The following is a 24,225-nucleotide window of genomic DNA, read 5'->3' on the forward strand; positions in this document are numbered from 1 at the left end:
AAATAACCCAAATGCCCATCAATAGAGGTGTATGTAAACAAAGTGTGGAATATCCACAGAGTGGAATATTATTCAGCCTTCAAAAAGAAGGAAATTCTGGCACATGCTACGACATGGATGAACCTTGAAAACACTTTGTTAAGTGAAGTAAACCAGACACAAAAGGACAAATACTGTATGATTCCGCTTACATGAGATACCTAGAGCAGTCACATTCCTAGAGGCAGAAAACAGAACAGTGGTTGCCAGGGGGCTGGTGGGAAAAAGGGGAATGAGGAGTTAGTGTTTAATGGATGCAGAATTTCAGTTTGGGAATATGAAAATGCTCTAGAGATGGGTAGTGGTGATAACAGCACAACATTGTGAATGTACTTAATGCCACTGAACCATTCACTTACAAATGGTTCAGATGGGCCGGGCACAGTGGTTCATGCCTGTGATCCCACTTTGGGAGGCCGAGGTGGACAGATCACCTGAGGTCAGGAGTTTGAGACCAGCCTAGACAACATGGTGAAACCCCCTCTCTACTAAAAATACAAAAAATAGCCAGGTGTGGTGGCGGGCACCTATAATCCCAGCTACTTGGGAGGCTAAGGCAGGAGAATCACTTGAACCCGGGAGATGGAGGTTGCAGTGAGCCAAGATCATGCCACTGCACTCCAGCCTGGGTGACAGAGTCAGACGCTGTTTTGGGGGGGGGAGGGGAGAAAGAAATGGTTCAGATGGTAAATTTTTATGTTATATATGTTTTACTATAATCGGCCAGATACGGTGGCTCATGCCTATAATCCTAGCACTTTGCAGGCTGAGGCAGGTGGATCACTTGAGGCCAGGAGTTTGAGACCAGCCTGGCCAACATGGTGAAACTCCATCTCTGATAAAAATAAAAAATTACAAAGATTTTTTTTAAAAATACAAGAAAATTGAAAAATATGGCATATTTGTCATTTAGAAGCAAAAAAATTTTGAAAAAGTAAATAAAAGAAAAATTCACAGATATCTCGGAAAGTTAATTATTAAATATTCAAATATAAAGCAAAAGTCTTTCTTGATTATTCCATGCCCTCAACATAACCATTATCTTCAGTTTGAGGCATACCCCATAGATAGCTTATATGCATTTCCAACAGTGGATATACCTGTGTGGAATTCACACATTTCTGTTTTTTATTCAACTTTTACATAATTGTTGTCATATTGAGCACTGTGGCCAATTGAATTAAACTCTATTTCTCATACTGGATTGATTTCTGGCTTTCCCATTGGACTTACCATTTCTTCCTCTCCTTCATGGTTTCCCACGTCCTCCCTGCCTGATGATTCTGGGCCAAGAGAACCTCCCCCTGCTTTAATTCCTAACATTTTGGAAGAATTCAGGAACTTAGAAAGTGTCTGGCATGGCCTCAAAGTGGCACATGACCACCTTCACCCACATGGCACCCCACAGCCCCCGGGCTTATCTCTGATTGGATCATGCCCACTCAATCATGAGCTTACTGCACAGTTCCCAGCACCCAGCACCCAGCACACTCAGCACATACAGGTACTAGGAAAGGACTTTTTAAAACAAAGTAATCAAACCAAAGCACTTGATTAGTGCTTTCCTGGTAAATCTCTGAGTCCTGCCAAGCACTTAGAGGCTCTTGGCAGAGAAGGACATCACAAACGCCGCCTGGCTTCTCTCTTTTATACCTGGCAGTACAAGCCTGTTTTTTTTTTTTTTTTTTTTCATTTCAGTCAGATGTCTGGAAAATCTGTGAACTAGCACCCCTACCCCATCTGCTGCCCATACTACTGTGGCCCCGTTCCCGGAGAAGCAGCTCCCAGGGGACAGGTCCTCAGGGTGCTTGTCTTCAGCGAGCCCCGGGTGGGAGCCAGCCCCCCAAAAAGACAGTCTGAAGATTAAAGAACAAAACTGGGAGTGGAGAGGAGAGCATTGGGCTTTTTGAAGGTTCATTAATGGGAGTACAACTAGCCCTGCTGGGTGAGGATATAGCAAACGTGAAACTAAGGGACTCTTGCTTTGCAGCCACTTGAAAACAGAAAACTGATTTCTCATGCTATTTGCAGCAAAAGGGGAAAGGGGTTGTCACCTGTACCTTTCCAGAAACCTCCAGCGCCTCTCCCCAGCCAGGTGACTGAACACTAGCAGGACCGGAACTGGGCTCAACACTGGTCACAGGCCTCTGGAGAGACCCTCACAGGACTAGATTTGGTGAGAATTGGGTGAGAATTTTTTTTTTTTTTTTGAGACACGGTCTCACTCTGTTACCCAGGTTGGAGTGCCATGGCACCATCATGGTTCTCTGCAGACTTGACCTCCTGGGCTCAAGCGATCCTCCCACCTCAGCTTCCAGAGTAACTGGAACTACAGACACATGTCACCATGCCCAACTGATTTTTGTATTTTTTGTAGAGATGCGGTTTCACCATGTTACCTAAGCTGGTCTCAGACTCCTGGGCTCAAGCGATCCACCCTCCTCAGCCCCACAAATTGCTGGGACTGGGCCAGGCACAGTGGCTCACACCTGTAATCCCAGCACTTTGGGAAGCCAAGGTAGGCAGATCACTTGAGGTCAGGAGTTCAAGACCAGCCTGATCAACATGGTAAAACCCCATCTCTATTAAAAATACAAAAATTAGCCAGGCGTGGTGGTGGACACCTGTAATCCCAGCCATTCGGGAGGCTGAGGTAGGAGGAGAATCGCTTGAACTCTAGAGATGCGGTGAGCTGAAATCATGCCATTGCACTCCAACCTGGGTGACAGAGTGAGACTCCCTCTCAAAAAAAAAAAAAAAAAAAAAGTGCTGGGACTGAAGGAGTGAGCCACTGCACCAGGCCTGGTGAGAATTTTTGTTTTTTAAGCTAGTTCTCTAAGATGAAAAACTCTCTTGGCATTTATTTTCTTTTACAACTTTACTGAGGTATAATTAACTTACAATAAACTGCACATATTTAAAAATACAATTTGATATGTTTTGAGATTTGTATGCGCCCATAAAACCACATCTTAATCAAGGTGTAGAATAGTTTCCATCACTCCTGAAATTTCCTAATACCCCTTTGTAACTTTTCCCTTCCTCCCCACCCCATCCCTAGGCAATCAGTGGTCTGGTTTTTGTCACTATAGGTTAGTTGGAATTTTCTAGAATTTTATATAAATAAAATAAATAATGTTTTGCCTTTTTTTTTTTTTTTTTTTGATAGAGTCTCATTCTGTCACCCAGGCTGGAGTGCAGTGGGGCGATCTCAGCTCACTGCAACCTCTGCCTCCCGCGTTTAAGCAATTTTCTTGCCTCAGCCTCCTGAGTAGCTGGGATTACAGATGTGCCACATGCCAGGCTAATTTTTGTATTATTAGTAGAGAAGAGGTTTCAATGTGTTGGCCAAGCTGATCTTGAACTCCTGACCTCAAGTAATCTGCCCACCTTGTCCTCCCAAAGTGCTGGGATTATAGGCATGAGCCACCACACCCAGCTAATTTTTATTTTTTACTTTTTGTAGAGATGTATGTTGCCCAGGCTGGTCTTGAACTCCTGGTCTTAAGTGGTCCTCCTGTCTTGGCCCCCTAAAGTGCCGGGATTACAAGCATGAGCACCACGCCTGGCCTGGTCTGACTTCTTTCATTTCAGCATCATGATTCTGAGACTCATCCAGGCTGCTGCACACATCAATAGTTCATTCATTCCATTTCATTGGTTCTTTTTCATTCATTGTACAAATATAGCACGATTTGTCTATCCATTCTTCTGTTGATGGACATTTGGGTTGCTTCCAGTTTGGAGCTATTACCAAAATGGCTGCAATGAACATTTGTGTACAAGTGTTTGTGTGGACATATGTTTTCATTTCTCTTGGGTAAATACCTAGAAGTAGGATGGCTGGGCCACATTCATGGGTTTTTTAATAGGCCCTGGGCTAGGCATGGTGGCTTACACCTGTAATCTCAAAACTTTGGGAGGCCAAGACAGGAGGACCACTTGAGGCCAGGAGTTCAAGACCAGCCTGGGCAACGTATGTCTCTACAAAAAATAAAAAAATAAAAATTGGCAGCGTGTGGTGGCACATACCTGTGGTCCTAGCTATTTGAGAGGCTGAGGCAGGAGGATCACTTGAGCCCAGGAGTTTGAGGCTTCAGTGAGCTACGATTGTGCCCCTACGCCACTCTAGCCTGAGTGAAACAGCAAGACCCTGTCTCAAACAAAACACAACAGGCCCAAAAGAGCCCTGGGCTTTCTGCCTAGACTGAGGAAGGAGCATGGAGCCTGACGTTCCTGTTCCCATTTCAAACACAGCAGCAGCTCCAAGAGGATCCTCAGATATTTGCTTCCTCTGTCAGCTTTTCTTGAAGAAAGGTTTCCACAGTCAAGAAGAGAAAAGTTTGAAATTCAAATTCTCCTTCTTACTCTCCCCAGCCCCATCATTTTATAGATGATGAAAACCAAGTTTGCCATAGCCCATGGCCAAGGTTAGTGGACTAGATGCTAAGCCTGCACTTCCCAGACCTGGGTTTAGGCCCGTGACCATGGCCTCTTTAAGTCATCATTTTTAGCTTTGGGGGAGTGAAGAAGCTGCTGGAAGTATCAGGCTGGCATCAGATAGAATCACGTCTCAAATATGTAGACGTTTCCTTTAGAAACACATGAAGCCGGACACAGCAAACAATTGAGGCCAAGGGGTCAGGAAGGCACTGCTAGGGGGCTTTCCAGAGCTGTAAAGTGGTCTTCCAGGGAGTCCCAGTGGACCCACTCCCTGCTCCGCTAGTATCTGAGCCAAACAGTGCTGGAGGGGACCGGTGATCAGGCCTGTCTTTTGCCCTCCAGGAGAGCGAGAGAGTGAAGGATTCTCAGGGCCTAGCCTCACGTCACTGCTCCTACAAGGAAAATGTAAGGCTCTTCCTCCAGGCCCTCCTGCCTGGCAGGCTCCTAGGCACTACATCCTGAGGACAGGGGATGAGCTAACTTGCCTCAGTTTACCCAGCTGTCTGAGGTGAGTTGCAGCATGGTGGCCTCCAGGTTTGGCCCCTCTGAGCTCCCCTTTCCTGGCCCCATGCAGTCACTCCCCTAAGTCCTCGGGCCTAAGCCCAGGAGGAAGCCCTGACTTGTCTTTGCGTAAGTCACTCCATCCACCCCGGCTTTGTACCCCTAATCCTGGCTGCACGTCTCTTTGCTGGAGCTCCATTTCCCCTTCGAGGGCCGCTTTCTTGATCCAGACACAAGGCCCCTCCATAGTGTCCTGCTGTCTGGCTCCCTAGCAAATTGAGCAACTGCTAACTACACACATCCCTTGGTCCCACCTCAACAGCTGACCCACCGTGAACCTCTGAGGTCGAGACTCCAAAGCCTGCCTTTTTAATAAGATCCCCAGGTGATCCTGATGCCTTTAAGAGTCAGGAGCCCCTCACTGCTTCTGTCTTTGGCCAGCATTGGCATTTTCATGAGGGAATGAGAAAGACAAAAAGGCTCGAGCAGCCCGAAGTCTGTCAGGGCAGAGCTTCAGTCAGCTCACTGGGTGAGGGGAGGGGTGGCGAACTGGCTGCACACGTGACCCGAAATCCAGCAGGTGTGGCCAGGGCTGAAAGGCCAGCCCTGGGCTCCATCACCCTGGGTTCAGGCAGCAGCTCAGCGTGGTGAAAACTGAGCCATGTCCTTACCTGGGAAGCTGTGTCTCCATCCTGGGAGTCAACTCCACTTTGTATGTTTCTCTAAGTCTGGTGACGAGGATTTCCTAATTTTGTATAGCACGTGTACTTTTCACCGCAGTACTTCATTGTCTCTCCCCAGAATGAGGTATCATATCTCCACTTGACAGGCACGGAAACTGAGATGCAGGAGGCAAAAGTCACAGATGACAACGGGGCCCCGAGGAGGGTGCTAATGCCTGGGGACAGACCCGGGTCTGTGGGTTGAAGGCTGGAGTTTTGGCTCTGCTACTACCAGGAAAAGGTGGTTTCTTTCACTCCCCAAAATCATCTTCAGTTCCAAGGACCCTTCTTCCCAACAAACCTGAAAAACAACAAAGGGACTTTTCACTTGCTTTCTTAACACTGTCCACGACAAAGGCTGGTAGAAACTTTTGTTGTTATTCCAAAAAAGACGGGAGGCAACCAGCAGCAGTTCCATTGCTGATGTCAAGGATTTGCTGGTTATAGAACTCATGACTGAAGGGCTCATCTGAATATTTTGCCAAACAATTATAACTCAATTTATTTCCTGAATCACACTAAAGAAATGTGGAATGAGGAAGGGGGAGCATCAGGCCAGTCTGTTGTTTCCCTGTGTGGAAGCAGGCTTATCCTTGGCTTGTAGAAATCAATTATTCAACTGGAATTTCATTTCATTTTGACACATATTTATTGAGTACATATATTTACTATGTGCCAGGAAATGTATCAGAAACTCAGGAATAAAACATACTATGCGCTAGTCCCTGCTCTCAAGGAGTTACAGATGGGGCAGAAGAGTGAGGTGAGGTCACACGAGACGTGCAGGTTCGAACTTGATCTTGAGAGCAATAGGAAGCCCTAGAAAGGCTTATACTGGAGATGGCCTGGCCATAGTTCTGTTGCTGAGCACAATCTGGGAGTCAGGCATAATTCAGCTACCAGGAGCTGCCTCTAGCAAGACAGGACCAAATGAGGCACACATGCGAGAGATGTACAAGCCATCTGATGTGACAGTCAAGATGTTAGCCTGGGCCGGGTGCAGTGGCTCATACCTGTAATCCCAGCACTTTGGCAGGCTGAGGCGGGTGGATCACCTGAGGTCAGGAGTTCGAGACCAGCCTGGATAACATGGCGAAACCCTGTCTCTACTAAAAATACAAAAATTAGCTGGGCATGCAGGTGCATGCCTGTAATCCCAGCTATTTGGAAAGCTGAGGCAGGAGAATCATTTGAACCTAGGAGGTGGAGGTTGCAGTGAGCTGAGGTTACGCCACTGCACTCCATCCTAGGCGACAGAGCCAGACTCCATCTTAAAAAAAAAGAAAAGAGAAAAAAAAAAGTCTGATTAATTCTCATTGGAGGATTCAGAGGCTTCCTGGAGGGGGTGGCATTGAAGCTGAGCCTTGAAGGGTATGGTGGTTTGGATGCGCAGAGGGGAAGGAGGCAAGCTTAGAGGCCTAAAAGTGGAAGACCAGCCTTGGAAACAAGCAGTCCAGCAGAGCGGTCTGCTGGGGGGATGTGTTGGGGAGGGAGGAAGGGGAGGGGGAGGGGGAGGGGGAGGAAGAGGTTAGGACAGGACTGCACAATGCTAATAGCACGCTGAGGATCTGTGGTTTTTTGTGTAGGGAGAGGTGTGCTTGAAGCTGAAGCTTATGCGTGGCCCCAGCAGAGTTCTGGCACCTGGCAAGCCACCCAGGTAACATTGGTGCATTACTTACTTGAAGGGGTTCCGGAAAACTGATCCTTGCTCCTTCCCACACTCAGGCCCTTCCTCGGGTCATCTCTGAGAGAAGCAGAGCACCAAGGGCCACTAAGCTGCATGCTTTCTGCATCCCTACCCCCTTCACTCAGGAAGATCAGGTTATCCAGGGTGCAGAACTTGGCAGTAATGAATATTTATTGAATGAATAAAGGAATATATAAATGAATGAAAACATAATTGAAAACTTCAAAGGGAAGTCACAAAAGGATTGTGTGTGTGTGTGTGTTTGTATTTGTGTGCACTCCTACCCTTTGCCTTGGCATGTGGGCCTGGGAGTGCTTCGGAGGGAGGGAGAGCAGGCTGTGACTGAGCAGAAGCTTCGGGGTGGTTCTCCAGCAGCTCCATCCCCATTTGTGCTTTTCCCATACACAGTTCCCCACCGCCAGTCTCCACACACAGGGCCAAGTCTGGATTCCCTGACACTGGCAAACACTCCATCCCGGCCCCGGGACTGAGCCACATTCCAAGGCTGTGAGGACTCTGCTGTCTCTCGCATGGGCAGCAAGGGACTCGCTAGAGAGCCATCCAGGTCTCTCCAGCCGTTAGTGCCATTTTTCCCTACAATCCACTTCCTACTGAGTCCCTGTGTGAGTCCCAGCCAGAGCCTCAGCCCACCCAAGCCATGCCAGTTCCTCCCTCATCGCCCTAAACTCCCCAAGCCCAGTCCCTGCGAGCTCGCTTTAGTGCAGGCTGAGGACAGAGGGCCACACCGCCTCCTTCCATGGGTTCCTCCCTAATCTCACACTCTACTTCACAGCCTCAGAAGGCAGCAGAGAGCAGCTGTTCCCGTGCAATCAGGCAGGACCAGAGAGGAACCCCAGATCCTTTCTCATCCTCTCAGAACCTCATCTGTAAATGGGAATGGTGATTACTTACCTCACAGGATTAGAAAGACCAAATGGCATTATCCTACAAGAGAAGTGGTTACCAATTCAGTCCACAAACGATTTTTTTCCTTATCTTTTCCTTTAAATTCACTCAATTCTGACTCCCAGTTTCTGCTTTAGATGCAGCAATCTGGAAAGAACATTGCTCACACCTTTACAACAACAAAAAAGCTGGAAACCTGCAAGTTTAGAACTCTCATTGAAGCTATCAGAGAGCTCAGGTTCAGCCAACTAGCCTGAAATCTAAGAAGAGACAGGTGCCCACAGGAAGAGATGGGGCGTGAACACTGGTGCACCTGGGGCCCCGCAGACGCACAGCAGTAAGGATTCAGCTGGAATACTTAACAAACTGCTAGGGACGGAGTATGGGTGGGCAAGAAAGTGGGAAGTCCGAAGCAAGAGTCTGCACCCTTTTCCAGGCTTTCCCCCACGACCCCAGGCGGGTGGGGGAGGGTATGAGAAAGCATCCCTCATGATACAGGCCTGAGGGACTGGGACAGCAGCCACGGCAGGAGGGACACAAAACCCCTCCCAGATGTTTCTCCCCCAACTTCCCTATGGATAAAAGCTTTGATCTCCAGGGGAAAAGGCAACACCATTGCCATGAGGGCACCAGTGGAAACCCTTTAGACCTGGAGTAAGGCGAGAGAAAGAACCTGTACCCTGGGGGAGGAGCAGGAATGTGTTCCAGGCCCAGAACTACACACCAGCTCCACACCACAGCCATCAACAGAACGGAACAGCATCTACAGAACCAGATACAACACAGACACTGAAACTACCTGACAGGGAACTTAGCCATGATGAATATATTAATGGCTCTGATGGAAAAGAAGGACAATATGCAAGATTAGAAAGGTCCTTTCCGCAAAAATACAGAAACTATATGAAAAAATCTAATGGAAATGCTGGAAATGAAAACACAGTAACAGAAATAATGTTTTCAATGAGCTCATAAATAAAGTTGACACAGCTGAGGAAATAAACAGTTAAAGATAATGCTATAGAAATTACCCAAACTGAAACACAAAAGACTGAGGGAAAAACAGAACAGAACATCCAAAAGCCTCGGGACAATATTAAAGATCCTAATATACATGTAATTACAGTCCCAGAAATAAATTAAAGAGAATAAGGTAGGAGAAATGTTTGAAGAAATGATGGCTGAGAATTTTCCAATAATCATGACAGACACAAAGCCACAGATCCATAAAGCTCAGTGAATACCAGGTTAAATAACACCAGAAAATACACACACACATACACATCTAGGCATACCATATTACAACTGCTGAAAATAAAAAAGAGAATATCTTGAAGGCAAATATAGAATAAAAAACACATTATATACAGAGGAACAAAGAATTATAGCAGATCTCTTGTCAGGAGCCATGCAAGTCAGAAGATGATAGAGTGACAGCTTTAAAACACTGAAAGGAAAAAGAAACAAACTATCAACCAGAAATCTACACCCAGTGAAAATCGCTTCCAAAATAAAGGAAAGATACAGACTTTCTCATACAAAAACAGAGAATTCATTGTCAGCAGACCCACAACACAAGAAATTTTAAAAGAAGTTATTCAGGTACAGGAACATGATACAGAAATAAAACTTGAAATTTAGAAGGCTAGGCGTGGTGGCTCACGCCTGTAATCCCAAGAGTTTGGGAGGCTGAGGCAGGAGAATCGATTGAGGCCAGGAGTTTGAGACTGCAGTGAGCCGTGATCACACCACCGCACTCCAACCTGGACAGCAGAGCAAGACCCTGTCTCCAAAAAAAAAAAAAAAAAAAAAAAAAAAGAAAAGAAAAGAAAAAGAAAGAAAACAAAGTAAAGTAATGGAAACAAAATAATTAATGGTAAAATAATATTCTTTCTAAAAACGCTTAATTACTCTGCTCACCCCTATAATCCCAGCAATTTGAGAGGCCAAGGCTGGAAGATTGCTTGAGTCCAGAAGTTCAAGACCAGCCTGGATAACAAAAGTGACACCCCCATCTCTATAAAAATAAAAAAGTTAGCTGGGCATGGTGGCACGCATCTGTGGTCCCAGCTACTTGGGAGGCTGAGGCAGAGGGATCGCTGTGTCCCAGAGGTCAAGGCTGCAGTGAGCTGCATTCAGACCACTGCACTCCAGCATGGGCAACACAGTGACACCCTGTCTAAAGAAAATATGCTTAGTTGGGGCCGGGCACGGTGGCTCACACCTGAAATCCCAGCATTTTGGGAGGCCAAGGCAGGTGGATCACGAGGTCAAGATATCAAGATCATCCTGGCCAACATGGTGAAACCCCATTTCTACTGAAAATACAAAACAATTACGTGGGCGTGGTGGTACATGCCTATAGTCCCAGCTACTCGGGAGGCTGAGGTAGGAGAATCACTGGAACCTGGGAGGCAGAGGTTGCAGTGAGCCAAGATCGCACCACAGCACTCCAGCCTGGAAACAGAGCGAGACTCCATCTCAAAAAAAAAAAAAGAAAGAAAGAAAAGAAAATATGCTGTTACTCTGGAAGATAAATATTTTTGCCCAAAGCAAAACTAGAGACATCCTACCTGTTTCTGGGGCTGGCAGTTATCTCCTTTTGCCTCCCAGGCCCAGCTGCTGCTGAGTCCTGCGCTATTCTCTTTCTTCTCAGCTTTCCTCCCTCACTTCTCGTGCTTTCCCTAAGAATTAAGGGCAGGTGTTTGGGGCCATATTGACCGAGACCTGGGCACTGGGGTGAATGGCAACCTGTGGCTCTTCCCTCAGAGAAGTTCCAGCAGGTGTATGCTTCTCAGTTGATGCAAAAAGTACTGCCCCAGCCCTGTCCCAACCCCCACCCCAGCTGACAAAATAAGCTTGGCTCACTTAAAAGATTCTCCTTAGGCCGGTCACGGTGGCCCACACCTGTGACCCCAGCACTTTGGCAGCCCAAGTTGAGCAGATCGCTTGAGCCCAGGAGTTTGAGACAAGCTTGGGCAATATGGTGAAACCCCATCTCTACAAAAAATACACAAATTAGCTAGACATGGTGGTGCTCGTCTGTGGTCCCAGCCACTTGGTAGGCTAAGGTGGGAAGATCACCTGAGCCTGGGAAGGTCAAGGCTGCAGTGAGCCATGATGACGTCACTGCACTCTAGCCTGGGTGACAGAGTGAGACCCTGTCTTAAAAAAAATTCTCATTAAAACTAAACCAAAATTAAAAAAAAAAAAAAAAGCCGACTTCTGCTGTCTGTATCAAATATCTCCTTAAAAACTCTTGTGTTTCTTTGTCCACTTTTCTTTGGGGCCTGCTGCTGGGTTGGCCTGGCATGGCTGGGTCCCATGCCTTCTTCCCCAGAGCTTGCTTTCCTGAGACAGTCCTTAGAGTAACCCGGCCAGCCTAGGAGAAGCCCAAAGCAAGTACTTGTCCCTCCACTGGAATCCATACAGTAATTGTTTAAATTAATCTCTCAAAAGATTTCAAACTCCTAACAGCCAGACCGTGGGCCACCCCACACCCATCTCTGCAGCTTCATTCATTCATTTCTTTTTCACCAAGCCTGGACTAACTACGAAAATTGGTGCTTGGGATCCAACTGGGCACTCGTATAATCTCTGCCCTCATGGACCTGACAGTATAGGACAAGATGCACATTAATCAAATAATCACACAAACACATAATCAATAACTATGGTGATAAGTCCGGTGAAGGAGAAGACCAGCTCAGCGTGAGAGTGTGTGGCAGGGAACTGGCACTGGCCAGGCTGATCTAACACAAACATCCCCCACCATGTCCCATGTGTCTCTGGCCTGGATGGCCTTCTCTGCTTCTTTCCACCCATCCTAAGCCTGTTTGTGCAAGTCAGGTCACTTCCCCTCCATAAATCCTGATAGTTTGGCCTTGGGGATCTCTTCCCCCTCTTTCCCCTTTCAGCAGGACCACTCCTTTGGATCATAAGGACTGTGGGAACTTCCTGTTAAAAGGGTGCCACGCATTCACTCTTTGATCACTAAGTGTTGACAGATACAGTATTTTTAAAAGATAACCAAAAAGACTTCTCCAGACTCAAAAAAGAGATTAACATCTTTGTGGACAAGCAATAGGAGCACAGAGGGGTGAACAGAGCTGAAGCTGCAGCCTGCTGGGCTTTAGGTCTGGAGACAGGTGGTGGAAGCTGGGGAAAGGAGGACTAAAGGAGCTCTATTCAAGATAGTAGAAGGGAGAGACAGGCTCAGTGCCTGAAGGCAGGCAGCGGAGTAGGGCTCCCTTCTTACCCATGAAATTCGGCTGACCAACCTCTGCCAAGAGCCAGGAATTTCTAAAAGCCGTAGATATAAGAGGCTGGAGAACAAGACATTGCTTTGTGACCAGAAGCTGAGACCAGCTACCCTTTGCCTCTGCATCCAGATCTACAGAATCCTCAGATCCCCACAGGGCAGGACCCTCTCAACTGCCATTCAAGGATCCAGTTCCCTATTGGGGACCCAGAGGGCTGAGTGGTGACAGTTACAAAACTGCTTGTTAAGGGAGAATGTGTACAGAGAAAAAAGACAGAACAAATGAAAAAGCAACTACTCCAAGCCTCAAAATAAGCCTGTACATCAGAACTCCAAAACGCATGGAAAAGCCCAGTGCTTACAAAGACAGTTCACAGATTTAACATTCAAAATATCAATTTACTCCAGATGAAATTAATTTTATAGAACGGTCTGACAAAGACTCTTCAATCAATATGCTTAGGGCATTAAAGATATAAATGAAGGCATAACTTAAGCAATCTAGATGTTGTACAAGCAAAGTGTGCGACCTGAAACAAAACTCTAGTTTTGTACTCCCACCATAAACTTTACTTGACTCCCAAATAAACTTTGAATTCAACGACTTTATTTGGTCCCTTCTTAGTTCCTGCCTCTCGCTGCTGCCTGGAATGCAGCTGTGCCATTAACCAAGAGGATGGGGACACTCCCTAGAGATGGTGGGGGGCTTAGAGGAAGGAGCCCAAGTCCCAGAGGGCTCCATGGGAGAGAGATGCCCCATCGGCCCTGGACTTTCTGGCTTGTCTTGAGGATTTTAGTCACAACTGAACTTAATCCCAATTTTATACACAGAGCCATGCTATCTTTTTACGTGCATGTATCTGTTTTCTTAGCTGGATTATATGGCCCTTGAGGGGGAAAGTGGTGTCTTAGAACTTTTTGGTAGCTGCTTAATATCTAGCTTTGTAGTACTTGGTTTTCACAATGGCATAGTCTAGGACCAAAATCTAGTGAGTGTATCTTAGGTGTTGGCTTTTAAAAGTTGTAGGAACTAAGTGTCTGTATCCTAAATCCCCAGTGACTGCCGTAGCTTGGATTCATCCTTGTCCATCACAGACTCCAGGTCTAAATTTAGAATGAGTGTGCAATATCGGGAAGCCTAATTCACTTTGGACACAGCTCAGTGCTGTCAGAAACTCTTCACCAGTCTGCTGTCCCCCACCCTAATTCACACTTTTTTTCTTAATCCTCTGCTTCCTGCCTGGGACCCTGGGGACCCCCAGAAATAAACAACTTAACTTGCACTGAAAACCTGTCTGCAATGTGTTGTTATTGTTAACAAAAGATGTCATTTAGCAGAGAAAACGCATTTGTTTCATGATTTAAAATAGTACACACGGCCGGGCGCGGTGGCTCAAGCCTGTAATCCCAGCACTTTGGGAGGCCGAGACGGGCGGATCACGAGGTCAGGAGATCGAGACCATCCTGGCTAACACGGTGAAACCCCGTCTCTACTAAAAAAAATACAAAAAACTAGCCGGGCGAGGTGGCGGCGCCTGTAGTCCCAGCTACTCAGGAGGCTGAGGCAGGAGAATAGCGTGAACCTGAGAGGAGGAGCTTGCAGTGAGCTGAGATCCGGCCACTGCACTCCAGCCTGGGTGACAGAGCGAGACTCCATCTCAAAAAAAAAAAAAAAAAAAAGTACACAAATACTGACAGTTTCACAGAATTCTCGCCATTAAAGCTGATTCCCTTTATTCCTGGCTACTCACTCGTTTCTTGGGCCTCATCCCCAGAGTGGCCTAAGAGGTGGCTGTTTCTGGTCCTGCTACGATAGATAAAGGGACCAGTCCTTACAGAAGTGCTGTGACTTCCTTAGGTGCTGGAGGGGGATGTGGAGGCTTGGACACTGGAATGTTTGGTAGAATGGTTGAGGTAGGATTTGGGGAACATCATAACAGAATTTAGTTTTTTGAGAGGGAGTTTATCTTTTTAGAAAGCACAGATAGAACCCAATATGCTCTAGACCAGGAATCAGGTAACTTTTTCCATAAAAGGCCGGATAATAAATATTGTAGGTTTTGTGGGCCATATGGTTTCATCACAATTACTCAACCCTGCCATTGCAGCATGAAAGCAGAATGAGTGGGCTGTGTTCCAATAAAACTTTATTTGCAAAACAGAGGCAGTCAGCCAGAATAGGCCCACAGGCTGTAGTTAGCAGGCCCCTGCCATGTATCACTGCCATGTATCACCTTGAGGACTCCTCTACAGGGGAATGGCAGTTTCTCCTTCCTTTGCCCAAGCCAGTACCCTGAGTCTGCCGTGCCACTCCACAGTCCCCACAGAGGCCTCACAGCTGGAAGAGGCTGCTGACAGGCAAAAGCCTGACCTGCCACAGCCCCAGGCCAAGTTTGTCCTTGCCAACATCTCCCTCTCTGTCCACGGATGTCCAGCTATTTCTTGAAGGCCTCTTGGCTGCAAGCTCCCCAGCACGCCCTTCAGGGCCCAGGCAGGATGCCCACCAATTCCTGTGCTCTAGGACTCTGAGACCTCCTTGTCCCTTCTCCCACTGAATTCAGCCTGTTAGGAAGAAAGGTAACTCAGCCACCTAATCACCCTAAGGGATGGTGCACCCGCCATACATCCATGCACTACTGATGCAATGGAACAAAGCCATGATGTGGAGCTTCAGGCCTTCCAATGGCAAAAGAACCAGGTACGTGGTGACCTAGAGCATCTATGCACAAGACTGGTTAACCTAACCTATCACAGGAGATGGTCTTGGGGCTGGGCTGCCCTGCCCTGCCTCCAAGTACATAACAGAGGTTCCCCTCAGGCTGGAACTCATTTAATGCTCCAGCTAGTGATGACTTGGCCCAGTGGGGCTCCTGGTCAGTTTCCTATAAGGGCTCTTCCCAGAAAGGACATTGACATCTTCTGTTTGTCTGCCTATGGGGCCACTAGCAAAGGTATATGTACTACTGACCACGTGTCATAAAAACAGACTTGTTAGTTCTCTAAACTTTTGCATCCCTCAAAGAGTCCCTTGATCAGCTTGCAGCAGCTCTCTATCCCACACCCCTCCAGCCAACCCTCCAAAAGCCACATGGAACTTCTGCAGAAGGGATTTGGGACCCTGCCAGGTTACTGTGTGTGGGTCTCCAGACACCACTACCTCCCAGCCAAGGTTCTTCCAGTTCTCTGCCCCCACACACTCTTTCTCTTGCCTGGATTTTCCCTCACCTTCCTCCCACCCAGCTAATGGCCAACTAATTCTGACAAAGCTACTTCCTGTTTGTTGTAGATGGCAATCACTGGGGAGAGGGTAGGGAGGAGTACTTATTTAGCTAGAATATCAGGAACCATGGATCAGCTATGCAGAAAGTTTTGGGAAACCAAGTAGATTCAGATGACTCAGATGGGACTCATTTCTTCTCACTCCAGTTCTTTTGGTTTTCTAAGGCACTGTGGCCCTGGAATCACAAGCAATTTCTCTTTCTAGTCTGATCTTTAAAGAGGTTGAAATAGTCGTCACTCATTTTTGCTTTCAAATGTTTTATTCTAGCTTCCATTAGAGTTTTATTCATTGCTGGTGGATAAAGACTTTAAAAATATGATTATGTTTTAATTTCTGTCTTCTAGGATTGGGTCAATAGAGGTGCAATACTGGACATATAATGAGACAATGAATGAAGTGTATCATTCTATCACTGTGAATTCATCACAGTGAGGCTGGGATGGGAGGAGGCTGAAGGGGAGCCATGGGCATCTGCTCATATTTGTCTCTGGATCTCTGACCCAGCAAATACATAGGAGTCCATTTTAATAACTTTTTTTTAAAAAGTAATTTTAGACTATAGAAAAATTATAAAGATAATATAGGTTTTCCATATATCCTTCACCCAGCTTTCCCTAATGTTAACATTTTACATGACATAAACGCTCCTGTTTCCAAAAGCAGAAAATTAACACTGATGCAATACTGTTAACTAAACTATAGATCTTAGTTGAATTTCAGCAGCTTCCCCACTAATGCCCTTTTTTTTTCTGTCTGGGATCCAACGCAGAATCCCACACAGCATTTAGTCATCACATCTGCTTGGTCTCCTCTGGTCTGTGAAAGTGTCTCAGTTTTGGGGTTTGTCTGATGTTTCCTTATGATTAGATTGAGATTACTCAATCTTGGCAAGAACAACAGCAGGGATGCTATATCTTTCTTTGTGTGTCATATTGGCATACATGGTGCCAGTAGGTCTTGTTACTTGTTAGCCTTGACATGGGTAATACATGGGTAAGGTGGTTTCTCCACTATAAAGTTACAATTTTTGCTTTGTAAGTAATGAGTATATTGTGGGGAGATACTTTGAAACCATGCAGATATCATGTCTCTCATCGTGCTTTTGCCTACTCATTTTAGCATCCCTTTCTGGTTCTTGCTAATTAGTGTGATATTTTCCAAATGATGATTTTCTATTTTCCTCATTCCTTCTATATTAGTAATTGGAATTCTGTAAGAAGAAGCTGTCCCTTGTCTACCAATATTTCTTTAATTATTTACTTATAACAGTATGAATGAATGTTTATTTTATTCTACCTAGAAATCTATATTTATATAATTTAATCTTCTCATTTTTTATAGTATTACTTGACTTCTCCCACCTTTGGCATTGGGAGCTCTTCCAGGCTGGGCCCTGTGTCCCTTGCCATGCCCCATCTCTTTTTGAGCACTTCCTTACTTTCTGGCATAAGATATTCCCAGCTCATGTCATATTTTCCCTGCCCTAACCCTGGAATCAACATTTCACCAATGAATGCTGCTTCCTTTTATTGGAGAATGGTATGTAGAAACCAAGATCTGAGCAGTAGGTATATTCATTGCTAATGGAGTGTCATTCCTTCTAAGCTTCCTCAGCAGACAGACACAGAAAATACACACACACACATTCATGCCTCTATTAATTTCTGTATTCATCTATCTGTATCCACTTTATGTTTATTAATTTGTTCAATTCTAGTGTAGACATAAAATAACTTCAGAACCGAAGAAAAATTCCCTATGAGAAACAAATTTACTAACTAGAATACAATATTTGCATATAATTCTTTTTGTCTTTGGCCTTAGAGTAGCCAGTGAAAATAGTAAATTAGAACTTTTTTAGTGTTTAAGGGTCATTTTAACATCTTTCTTTGTGTGTGAAATGCCTGTTCATGACTTTCCCTCATTTTTCTCTCAGATTTTTGATGTTTTTGCCCTTCAGTTGTTGAGAGTTCCTTATATTGTAGGAATATTAGCTCATGGTTAGTGGTGTATGTTGCAAATAACTTCTCCAATGATGTCAGTTATCATTTGAATTTGTTTAGGGTGATTTTTTTTTGTCATGAAGACTTGTGTTTTAAGACAGGGTCTCACTCTTTTGTCCGGGATGAAGTGCAGTGGTGTGATCATGGCTCACTGAAGCCTCAACCTCTCATATCATGTTTCTCATCCAGGCTCAAAAGATCCTTCCACTTCAGCCTTCAGTAGCTTGGACCACAGGAGCATACCATCACACCTGGCTAATTTTAAATTTCTTCTGTAGAGATGGGGGTCTCCTTATGTTATCTAGGCTGGTCTCAAACTCCTGGGCTCAAACGATCCTCCTGCCTCAGCCTCCCAAAGTGCTAGGATTACAGGCAGAGGTAACTGGGTTAACCTCTTACCTGAGGTTAACAGGAATTGGCCCATGTTTTTCTCTAGAACTTTAATGGTTTCATATTTTACATTTAGATCTCTAATCCATTTGAAGTTTATTCTTACATGTGATGTGATGTATGGTTCTAACTGTATCCTTTTCCAAGTGGAGATCCAGTTGTACCAGCATCATTTAGTAAAAAACCCATCTTTGCTCTGGAATTTGAGATGCTGCTTCTATCATATACTAAATTTCCATATGAACGTAGGTCTATTGATGGACTTTCTATTATTTTCTACTAGTCTATATTTACATTCATGCACCAATGTCATGCTTTTAATTTAAAGAGGTTTATGGTATGTTTTATTGTCCAGTGGAGCCAGTGACCCCATACTTTTTATTTTTCAGTGTTTTCCATCCACTCTTGCTGGCCTGGTTTTCCATATGAATTTTAGTATCAACTTACCTGAACACCCTAAAAAAAGACTTGTTGGTATTTTTATTGGGATTGCACCATGTTTCTCCCATAACCTGGAGAGAACTGATACCTTTATGACATTGAGTTATCTTTTTCAACACTTGAAGCTATCTTTCCCACTTCTTAAAGCCTACTTTTGTGTCTTGCAAGAATGTTTTTAAAGTCCTTTTTGTAAACTTTGGATGTTTCTAACCAGAATATGCTTAACAAAATTTATACCAAAGTATTTAATCTTTCTTATTGCTGTTATAAATGAAATTTTATCTACCCTTATGTCCTTTAACTGATTATTATTTGTGTATATAATATTGGATTTTATATGTTAATTTTATTTATTTTTTAAAAAATATTTTTGGGCACATAATAGTTGTACATATTTATGAGGTACATGTATTATTTTGATACAAGCATATAATATGTAATGATTAAGTCAGGGCAATTGGGTATCTGTCACCTCAAACATTTACCCTTTGTGTTGAGAATATTCCAAATCTACTTCTCCAGTTATTTTGAAATACATAAAAAATTATTATTAACTCTAGTCATGCTATTGTACTACCAAACACTAGATCTTATTCTTACTATCTAATTGAATTTTTGTACCCATGAATCAACCCTTCTTTCCCCCTTCAACCTATGTTGATTTTATACCCTGATACTTTACTGAATTTTTTGTTGTTTGAGATAGTTTTATCATTGACTTTTAAGGCTTGCCAAGTACAGTAGCTGTCATGGACTGAATCGTGTTTCCCCAAATTTCATATGTTGAAGCCCCAACCTCAGTACCTCAGAATGGGACTGTATTTGGAGATAGAGCCTTAGAGAAGTAAAGTTAAAATGAGGCCTTTAGAGTGGGCCCTAATCCAATCTGATGCGTGTCCTTATAATTAGAGGAAATTTGAGCACACAAAATAAGCAACAAAGATGGTCCTGCAGAGGAAAGACTATGTGAGTGAGAAGAGAGCCATCTGCAAGCCAAGGAGAGAGGCCTCAGGAGTAACCAACCCTGCTGACACCTTCATCTTGGACTTCCAGCCTTCAGAACTTCAAGAAAATAAATTTATATTGTTTAAGCCACCCAGTCTGTGGTATTCTGTTATGGCAACCCTAACAAACAAATACACTAACATATTGTCTGCAAATTGGGACAACTTTTTAAAAAGACCCATGTTTATGCTTCTGGGTCAGTGGTCCCCAATCCCTGGGCCATGGAGTGGTACCAGTCTGTGGCCTGTTAGGAACCATGCTGCACATCAAGAGGTGAGCGGCAGGTGAGTGAGCATTACTGCATGAGCTCCGCCTCCTGTCAGATCAGCAGCAGCATTCGATTCTCATAGGAGCTCGAACCCTATTGTAAACTGTGCATGCAAGGGATCTGGGTTGTACTCTCCTAATAAGAATCTAATGCCCAGTGAGACCATTCCCCAGCCCCTTCACCGAAGGGAAAAATTGTCTTCCACAAAACCAGTCCCTGGTGCCAAAATGGTTGGGGACTGCTGTTCCAAGAGATTTCTCCCATTTAATTGTATTAGCACACTAGCATAATGTTGAATCATAGTGGAAATAGTCCTGATCTTTAAAAATGTACCTCTGGTGTTTTTGCAGGGGTTATGATTATGTGACCCACAGCTGGAGGAATAAAATAAGTATAGCTAGCATTTATTAAACAATTGTAATTTCCTTCTCTGTCTTCACAGAGCATCCCAGCAAAAACCTACCTCATTTCATCCCAAATGAGGGAAAAGCAGCTACATGTCTGACTTGAGTTTTGCATGGTAATAGCCCCGGTCATTTTAAATCAGTCAAGATTGTCTTTGTACCCCATCACAAAACTGCACCCCAGTTTTTCTTCTTAGGCAAATCCATAGGAGATGGCTCACTAGGCAAAATCTCTGGGAACTCCAGACCATCTACCTTGGGAAAGTTTTATGGTACTGTCCAATAAAAATGCAAGGTGAGCCACATTTGTAATTTAAGGTTTTTAAGTTGTCACTTTGAGAACATTAAAAGAAAGTGGGTTGAATTAATTTAACAATATATTTTATTAACCTAATCCATTTGTAATATTATCACTTCGATGTGTAATCAAATTTTACATTTTTTCACACACAATCTTCAAACTCCGCTGTATATTTTACATATACAGCAGATCTCAATTTGGACTGCACACTTCCAGTGCTCAATAGCTACATGTGGCTGGTGGCTACTGTGTTGGGTAGGGCAAGTTTAGGAGAATCAGTATTCCTGTTTCTCCAAGGAAAAATGAAATTATATTTATTGAGTACCAAGGCACCATAGTCCTTTTAATATACACAATCTCATTTAATCTTAATTATAATGCTACACAGTTGGCATGATGGTCCACATTTTACACATAAGGAAGCTAAGCTCAGAGACATTAACTTCCCCAAGTTCACACAGTCATTTGACTTCAAAATCAATGCTAAGAACTATCTAACCACCTGGGAAAGACTAATTGAGTCCGCAGGCAGAGTAGGGAGAATGCAGCCAGAAATCACTCCATTCTCATAGGAAAGAGAAGAAACAGCAATTATAACTGACTAGGAGCACAGTTTCCTCTGCTCAGAAGGAGGTTTCCAAAGACGTCTAGTCTCTCCCCAGCACTTGCTGTCTGCACGCACATTGCATACTTCACTATATCCTGTCTCACATTGCTCTCTCAATAAAAATGAGGTACCTTAATGAGACCTTCATTGTCTCAAAAGCAGGGATGTAAATTTCTATTTCTCTTCTTGGGTCCTCTAATCAGTAGAGATTGTGGGCATGATAGGGGCTCATGCCTAATTGATAAAACAATAGGAAGCTTCTGTGTCTGGCCCTGAATCTTATCCCATGGTCAATCTTTAGAAACGAAAGGGGGTTTCCTGTTTGCCTTTCTAAAGTTTTAGTCCTGTTGCTCCAGTTCCAGGCAGTCAGTCTTGGTGTGGAGACAGCTTTGTTTGTCCCTAACATGAGCAAGACTTCCTGGTGGGAACTGGTGAATTGGTTATATCTTGCACCCTGCACATGTATCTCTTCCTGGAGTTGAGTCAAAGGACCAGAATGTAAACATTCAGAATCTCCCTTGTTTCACAATTTTTAAATTTTATACAGAGTCAGCTTTGTTGGTATCAAAGTTTACAGGAACCAGAGTCCACAGCCTGTTGGTAAATGGGCAATCGGGAGAGCCCATCAGTCACTTGGGAACAGCCAGGCATAAATTTTCTCCTGGCCACTGCCTCTGCCGTGGCTATAGCTGTGTCCAGCACACATAGTAGTGTTTAAACAAATATCTGCTGGACAGCAGATGGATGGAAGGATGGATGGATGGATGGATGGATGGATGGATGGATGGATGGATGTTTACATTAATGATAGGCCAAGAAATGGATGGAAGAATGGATGGAAGGATGGAAGAAAAGATGGAAGGATGGGCCAGGCACGGTGGCTGATGCCTGTAATCCCAAAACTTTGCGAGGCCAAGGCAGGCGGATCATGAGGTCAGGTGTTCGAGACAAGCCTGACCAACATAGTGAAACCCCGTCTCTACTAAAAATAGAAAAATTGGCCAGACCTGGTGGCATGTGCCTATAATCCCAGCTATGTGGAAGGCTGAGGCAGGAGAATCACTTGAACCCAGGAGGCGGAGGTTGTGTTGAGCTGAGATCGCACCACTGCATTCCAGCCTGGGTGACAGAGCGAGACTCCATCTCAAAAAAAAAAGAAAAAAGAAAAGATGGAAGGATGGATGGATGGATGGATGGATGGATGGATGGATGGATACATTAATGACAGGCCAACAAATGGATGGAAGAATGGATGGAAGGATGGATGAAAAGACAGAAGGATGGAAGAATGGATGGATGGATGGATGGATGGATGGATGGATGGATGGATGGATACATTAATGACAGGCCAACAAATGGATGGAAGAATGGATGGAAGGATGGATGAAAAGACAGAAGGATGGAAGAATGGATGGATGGATGGATGGATGGATGGATGGATGGATGGATGGATACATTAATGACAGGCCAACAAATGGATGGAAGAATGGATGGAAGGATGGATGAAAAGACAGAAGGATGGAAGGGTGGGTGGATGGATGGATGGAAGGATGGATGGATGGATAGATGGATGGATAGAAGGATGGATGGATGGAAGGATGGATGGATGGATACATTAATGACAGGCCAACAAATGGATGGAAGAATGGATGGAAGGATGGATGAAAAGACAGAAGGATGGAAGAATGGATGGATGGATGGATGGATGGATGGATGGATGGATACATTAATGACAGGCCAACAAATGGATGGAAGAATGGATGGAAGGATGGATGAAAAGACAGAAGGATGGAAGGGTGGATGGATGGATGGATGGATGGATGGAAGGATGGATGGATGGAAGGATGGATGGATGGATACATTAATGACAGGCCAACAAATGGATGGAAGAATGGATGGAAGGATGGATGAAAAGACAGAAGGATGGAAGGAAGGATGGATGGATGGATGGATGGATGGATGGATGGATGGATGGATGGATGCATGATTCCTACTTAGTGTATCTGAAGTGAGAGTCTATAATCTGACCATTTTTCTAACTCCTTTGGTAACTCTGATGATTGGCCAAGGATGGAGCAGCTCTCAGCCCTGTCCCCTGGCCCTGCAACTTCTGGACCTTTTACTTTGTAACTAGGAAGGGAATCAGAATCTCCCTTCTTACTCATTATCTGGAGAACTACAGCCTGTTTACTGAGAGGAGCTTTCCAGATTCTCCCATTCAGAGATGATAAGCTGTCAACTCTCAGTTTGAGCTTGCTTGGCCTGCAACTTTTTAAAAATCTGAATTAGTTGGCAACATTTAAAATTAAATGATTTTTCTAAAATCTAGATTTCTGAATTTTCTTGTGAATAAAAACACAGGAGAGAGAGAAAGAGAGAAGTCCTGGTGAAATTGTGTCATTATTCTTGCAAGGCACTGGAATCAAGACCCAGAGAGAAGAAATCATTTGGATGGATTCAGGCTGTTAGCCAAGGGCAGACAATCCAGATCCCCCAGTGCCCAGAGATCCAGATTCCCATGTCTTTCCCTGCTGCATGTTAACTTTCAAAGCAGGTCAAGAAGACTGAGATCTAAAATGTGTTCAAGGAAAACGAAGTAAGAAGTTGACTAATTAAAGCATGGTCATCATCATCATCATTACCATCATTGTCACCTTAAAAATTATAGAGCATGTATTATTTAAAAAGCACCCTTCCATGCAACAGAACAAGAGACACAACAAACACCTGACAAGGATATCAAGGAGAAAAAACATTTAAGGATTATTTCAGAACGGGTGATAATATGAAGCAATATGCTACCATACTTCCTAAAATACCACACATGCACTAAGCAAACAGATCATTTAGTAGAAAGAAAGGAACTTGATGTTTTCTCAAAATGGATAAAAATGTATCTTGGATATTATCTTGTTAGTTGGTACATAATAAAATAACAAAATAAACTCAATCAGCTCAAAACTGTTA

At 44.3% G+C, this 24,225-nt stretch overlaps 1 long non-coding RNA gene across 2 annotated transcripts in view; it reads right to left on the minus strand.

The window, feature by feature from the left end:
• The window catches only part of LOC105489398 (uncharacterized), a 136,693-nt gene that overhangs the window by 93,097 nt on the left and 19,371 nt on the right, over positions 1-24,225 (minus strand). For both annotated transcript variants that reach the window (XR_011616884.1, XR_011616885.1), the window contains exon 2: positions 5,655-6,006. This is a non-coding gene — a long non-coding RNA (uncharacterized lncRNA). The remainder of the gene's footprint in view (positions 1-5,654; positions 6,007-24,225) is intronic.

The sequence above is a fragment of the Macaca nemestrina genome, chromosome 19 (assembly GCF_043159975.1).
Source record: "Macaca nemestrina isolate mMacNem1 chromosome 19, mMacNem.hap1, whole genome shotgun sequence".
Classification (NCBI taxonomy): domain Eukaryota; kingdom Metazoa; phylum Chordata; class Mammalia; order Primates; family Cercopithecidae; genus Macaca; species Macaca nemestrina.